Source organism: Melanerpes formicivorus, unplaced genomic scaffold (assembly GCF_026170545.1).
Source record: "Melanerpes formicivorus ecotype bairdi unplaced genomic scaffold, bMelFor1.0.p_v2 SCAF_521, whole genome shotgun sequence".
Taxonomy (NCBI): Eukaryota; Metazoa; Chordata; class Aves; order Piciformes; family Picidae; genus Melanerpes; species Melanerpes formicivorus.
This window is the reverse complement of record NW_027142873.1, coordinates 97,501-103,257: the sequence shown is the minus strand read 5'-3', so window position 1 is coordinate 103,257 and position 5,757 is coordinate 97,501.

Genomic DNA, 5,757 nt, shown 5'->3' with positions numbered 1-5,757 from the left:
GGCAGGGCTGTGGGTGGGGCTGGGGACAGGGCTGGGGCCAGGCTGGGTCTGGGGCTGGGCCCGGGCAGGGCTGGGCCAGGGCAGGGCTGGGGTCGGGCTGGGGCTGGGTTCGGTGCAGGGCTGGGGCAGGGGCAGGGCTGGGCTAGGGCTGGGTTGGGGCAGGGGTGGGGCTGGGGCTGGGACTGGGTCGGGGACTGGGACAGGGCTGGGACAGGGACTAGGGAAAGGGCTGGGACTGGGCTGGGCCTGGGCTGGGGATGAGGCTGGGGCAGGGCTGGGGCTGAACTGGGGCTGGGGCTGGGTCCAGATTGGGGCTGGGGCTGGGGCTGGGCTAGGGGTAGGGCTGGGGCTGGGCGGTGGCTGGGGCTGAGCTGGGGCTGAACTGGGGCTGGGACTGGGGCCAGGGCAGGGGCTGGTCTGGGGCTGGGGCTGGGGCTGGAACCAAGGCTTGGGCAGGGCTGGGGCTGGGGCTGGAGCCAGGGTTGGGGCAGGAGCCAGGGCTGGGGCAGGGCTGAGGTCAGGCCTGGGGCTGCGGCTGGGGCAGGGCTGGCGATAGGCTGGGGCTGGGGCTGGGCCTGGGCCTGGGACTGGGGCTCGGGACAGGGCTGGGGCCAGGCTGGGTCTGGGGCTGGGCTGGGGGCAGGTCTGGGGCTGGGGGCTGGGATGGGGCAGGACTGGGACTGGGGCAGGGGCACTGGCCGAGGCTGGGGCCAGGGCTAAGGCTGGGGCCAGGCTGGGGCTGGGTTCGGCTCACGGGTGGGGCTTGGTCCAGGGCTGGGGCTGGGCTAGGGCAGGGCTGGGGCTGGGCTGGGGCTGGGTCCAGGGCTGTGGCTGGGCTGTGGCTGGAGCTGGGCTGGGGCTGAGGGTGGGGCTGGGGCTGGGCTAGGGCTGGGTTCGGTGCAGGGCTGTGGCTGGGGCAGGGCTGGGCTGGGGCCGGGGGCTGCGACTGGGGCTGGATCCAGGGCTGGGGCTGGGCTGGGGCAGGGCTGGGGCAGGGCTGGGGCAGGGCTGGGGCTGGGGCTGGGCTGGGGCTGGGCCGGGGAAGGGCTAGGATGGGGGCTGGGCTGGGGCCGAGTCTGGGTCCGGGGCTCGGTCCGGGGCAGGGGCAGGGCTGGGGCTAGGCTGGAACTGGGGCTGGGCTGGGGCCAAGGTTGGGTGTGGGGCTGGGCTGGTGGCGAGGGTGGGGCTGGGGCTGGGGCTGGATTGGAGCCAGGGCTGGGGCAGGACTAGGCTTGAGGCTGGGCCTTGGGCTGGGGCTGGGTTGGCGCAGGGCTGTGGCTAGGCTGGGGCAGGGCCTGGGGCAGGGCTGTGGGTGGGGCTGGGGACAGGGCTGGGGCCAGGCTGGGTCTGGGGCTGGGCCCGGGCAGGGCTGGGCCAGGGCAGGGCTGGGGTCGGGCTGGGGCTGGGTTCGGTGCAGGGCTGGGGCTAGGGCAGGGCTGGGGCTAGGGCAAGGCTGGGGCAGGGGCTGGGGCTGGGCTAGGGCTGGGTTGGGGCCAGGGGTGGGGCTGGGGCTGGGACTGGGTCAGGGACTGGGACAGGGCTGGGTCTGGGTCTGGGTAAAGTGCTGGGGTTGGGCTGGGGCTGGGGCTGGGCTGGGCCTGGGCTGGGTAAGAGGCTGGGGTGGGGCTGGGGCTGGGTCCAGGGTAGGGGCTGGGCTGGGGTTGGGGCTAGGCTGGGGCAGGGCTGGGGCTGAACTGGGGCTGGGGGCTGGGTCCAGGGTGGGGCTGGGCTGTGGCTGGAGCTGGGCTGTGGCTGTGAATGGGGCTGGGGCTGGGCTGGGGCTGGGCTGGGGCGGGGCTGGGGCAGGGCTGGGGCTGGGGCTGGGCTGAGGGCAGGGCTGGGGCAGGGCTGGTGCTGGGGCTGGGCTGGGGCTTGGCTGGGGCGGGGCTGGGGCTGGGGCTGGCCTGAGGGCAGGGCTGGGGCAGGGCTGGGGCAGGGGCTGGGCTGGGGCTCGGTCCAGGGCTGTGGCTGGGCTGTGGCTGGAGCTGGGCTGTGGCTGTGAATGGGGCTGGGGCTGGGCTGGGGTTGGGCTGGGGCAGGGGTGGGGCTGGGCTAAGGGCAGGGCTGGGGCAGGGCTGGGGCTGGGGCTGGGCTGGGGCTGGGTCCAGGGCTGTGGCTGGGCTGTGGCTGGAGCTGGGCTGTGGCTGTCAATGGGGCTGGGGCTGGGCTGGGGCTGGGCTGGGGAAGGGCTGGTGCTAGGGCTGGGGCTGGGCTGGGGCTGGGTCCAGGGCAGGGGCTGGGCTCGGGCTGGGGCTGGCCTCGGGCCGAGGGTGGGGCTGGGGCTGAGGCTGAGGGCAGGGGGCCCGGGCTGGGGGCAGGGCTGGGGCCAGAGCTGGGGCAGGGCTGGGGCCGGGCTGGGGCTGGGTTCGGTGCAGGGCTGGGGCTGGGGCAGGGCAGGGGCTGTGGCAGGGCTGGGCTAGGGCTGGGCTGGGGCCGGGGGTGGGGCTGGGGCTGGGGCAGGGCTGGGGAAGAGGCCGGATGTGGGGCTGGGGCTGGGTCCAGGGCAGGGGCTGGGCTGGGGCTGGGGCTAGGCTGGGGCAGGGCTAGGGATGAGGTTGGGGTGGGGCTGGGGCTGGGTCGAGGGCTGGGGCTGGGCTGGGACCTGGACTGGGCTAGGGCTGGGACTGGGGCAGGGCTGGGGCTGGGGGCTGGGCGGTGGCTGGGGCTGGGATGGGGCAGGGCTGGGGCTGGGGCTGGGCTGGAACTGGGGCTGGGCTGGGGCCAAGGTTGGGTCTGGGGCTGGGCTGGTGGCGAGGGTGGGGCTGGGGCTGGGGCTGGATTGGGGCCAGGGCTGGGGCAGGACTAGGCTTGAGGCTGGGCCTTGGGCTGGGGCTGGGTTGGCGCAGGGCTGTGGCTAGGCTGGGGCAGGGCCTGGCGCAGGGCTGTGGGTGGGGCTGGGGACAGGGCTGGGGCCAGGCTGGGTCTGGGGCTGGGCCCGGGCAGGGCTGGGCCAGGGCAGGGCTGGGGTCGGGCTGGGGCTGGGTTCGGTGCAGGGCTGGGGCTAGGGCAGGGCTGGGGCTGGGGCAGGGCTGGGCTAGGGCTGGGCTGGGGCCGGGGATGAAGCCGTGAGTGGGGCTTGGCTGGGCCGGGGATGGGGCCAGGGGTGGGGCTGGGGCTGAGACTGGGTCGGGGACTGGGGCTGGGCTGGGGCTGGGTCTGGGCTGGGCCTGGGCTGGGGATGAGGCTGGGGTGGGGCTGGGGCTGGGTCCAGGGCAGGGGCTGGGCTGGGGTTGGGGCTAGGCTGGGGCAGGGCTGGGGCAGGGCTGGGGCTGGGGCTGGGTCCAGGTTGGGGCTGGGGCTGGGGCTGGGCTGGGGGCAGGGCTGGGGCTGGGCCGTGGCTGGGGCTGGCTGGGGCTGAACTGGGGCTGGGACTGGGGCCAGGGCAGGGGCAGGACTGGGGCTGGGGCTGGGGCTAGGCAGGGGCAGGGCTGGGCTGGGCTGGGGCTGGGGCTGAGTGCAGGGCTGGGGCTGGTCTGGTGCTGGGGCTGGGCTGGAGCAGGGCTGGGGCTGGGGCTGGGCTGGGGGCAGAGATGGGGATGGGTCTGGGCTGGGCTGGGGGAACGGATCGGGCTGGGGCTGGGGCTGGGGCTTGGGCTGGGGATGAGGCTGGGGTGGGGTCGGGGCTGGGTCCAGGGCAGGGGCTGGGCTGGGGCTGGGGCTAGGCTGGGGCAGGGCTGGGGTCGGGCTGGGGCTGGGTTCGGTGCAGGGCTGGGGCTAGGGCAGGGCTGGGGCTGGGGCAGGGCTGGGGCTGGGCTGGGGCTGGGGCTGGGTCCAGGGCAGGGGCTGGGCTGGGGCTGGGGCTAGGCTGGGGCAGGGCTGGGGCTGGGGCTGGGTCCAGGGTGAGGCTGGGGTTGGGCTGGGGGCAGGGCTTGGGCTGGGCGGTGGCTGGGGCTGGGCTGGGGCTGGGACTGGGTCCAGGGTAGGGGCTGGACTGGGGCTGGGGCTAGGCTGGGGGAGGGCTTGGGCTGGACTGTGGCTGGGGCTGGGTCCAGGGTGGGGCTGGGCTGTGGCTGGAGCTGGGCTGTGGCTGTGAATGGGGCTGGGGCGGGGGCTGGGGCTGGGCTGGGGCAGGGCTGGGCCTGGGCTGGGGATGAGGCTGGGGTGGGGCTGGGGCTGGGTCCAGGGCAGGGCTGGGGCTGGGGCCGGGCTTGGGCTGGGCTGGGGGCAAGTATTGGGCAGGGGCGGGGGCTGGGCTGGGGCTTGGGCTGGGCTGGGACCGGGGCTGGGGCTGGTGTAGTGCTGGCACAGGGCTGGGGCTGTGGCTTGGGTCTGGGGCGGGGGACTGGGGGCAGGGCTAGGACGGGGGCTGGGCTGGGGCCGAGTCTGGGTCCGGGGCTCGGTCCGGGGGCAGGGGCAGGGCTGGGGCAGGGCTGGAACTGGGTCTGGGCTGGGGCCAAGGTTGGGTCTGGGGCTGGGCTGGTGGAGAGAGTGGAGCTGGGGCTAGGGCTGGATTGGGGCCAGGGCTGGGGCAGGACTAGGCTTGAGGCTGGGCCTTGGGCTGGGGCTGGGTTGGCGCAGGGCTGGGGCTGGGGCTGGAACCAAGGCATGGGCAGGGCTGGGGCTGGGGCTGGAGCCAGGGGTGGGGCAGGGCTGTGGCTGGGGCTGGGGACAGGGCTGGGGCCAGGCTGGGTCTGGGGCTGGGCTGAGGGGTAGGGCTGGGGCTGGGGCCTGGGATGGGGCAGGACTGGGACTGGGGCAGGGGCACGGGCCGAGGCTGGGGACAGAGCTAGGGCTGGAGCTAGGGCTGGGCTGGGGCCAGGCTGGGGCTGGGTTCGGCTCAGGGCTGGGGCTTGGTCCAGGGCTGGGGCAGGGCTGAGGGCACGGCTGGGCTAAGCCTGGGGCTGGGGCAGGGCTAGGTTAGGGCTGGGCTGAGGCCGGGGCTGGGTCCGCGCCTGGGGCTGGGCTGAGGGCAGGGCTGGGACCAGGACTGGGCTGGGGCAGGAACTGGGGGCAGGGCTTGTGCGGGGGCTGGGGCTGGGGCTGGGATGGGGCAGGGCTGGGGCGGAGATCGCGCTAGTCGCCAAGGGGTCGCTGTTGCGCTCTGCCTCCGCCTACGTCATCGTACAAGCTGGCGTGATTTCTGCGACCTGCCGCTGGGCGGAGGTCGGCTGGTTGTGCGCCTCGCGGAGCTGACGGCCCTCCAGTTCCGTATATGAGGGAACGAGTGATGCCGAGCACTCCCAGGGCAGCGCTGCCGAGCGGCTGCTCCAAGCCACCCGCCAGGCGGCTGGGCAGGGGTCCGTCTGGCTTCTCGGTGGCTTTCCCCCGGGTCAGAGAGGGGACCCGCGGGGCCAAGCAAAGGCGCGGCGGTTTGGAGCGGCCGCTGGCGCACCCTCAGCGGTGTTGGATGGGTTTCGCTCGTCCGTGAGCCGGAGCCCAGCCCGGGCTCGGCAACGAAAGAGGGGAAAAGAAAAAAAGTTGACGAGTGGCTGGCGCCGGCCACTACCGAAGTGTGGAACCCCCGAAGCGAAGTTTGCCCGGTGGGGCACGGGGGGCAGAGAAAGCCGGGGAGACGTGGTGCCGGCGTCGATCCCACCAAGAATGGAAAGCAAGCCCGTCCAGGCACGGCGAGAGAGAGCCCAGTAAGGGGCAGAGAGAGTTCCCAGCACTGGACCCTCTTCACGGGGGTTCCCCCCCCCATGGCCAAAGCCGCAGCCCGCGGGGGCACGGCATCTAAGGGAAAAGCCAGCGGCGGTGACTGGCCACTCGTATGCTATGGAGCCCCGGCATGGGGGGAGGAGGGCAAGCCGGTGCCCC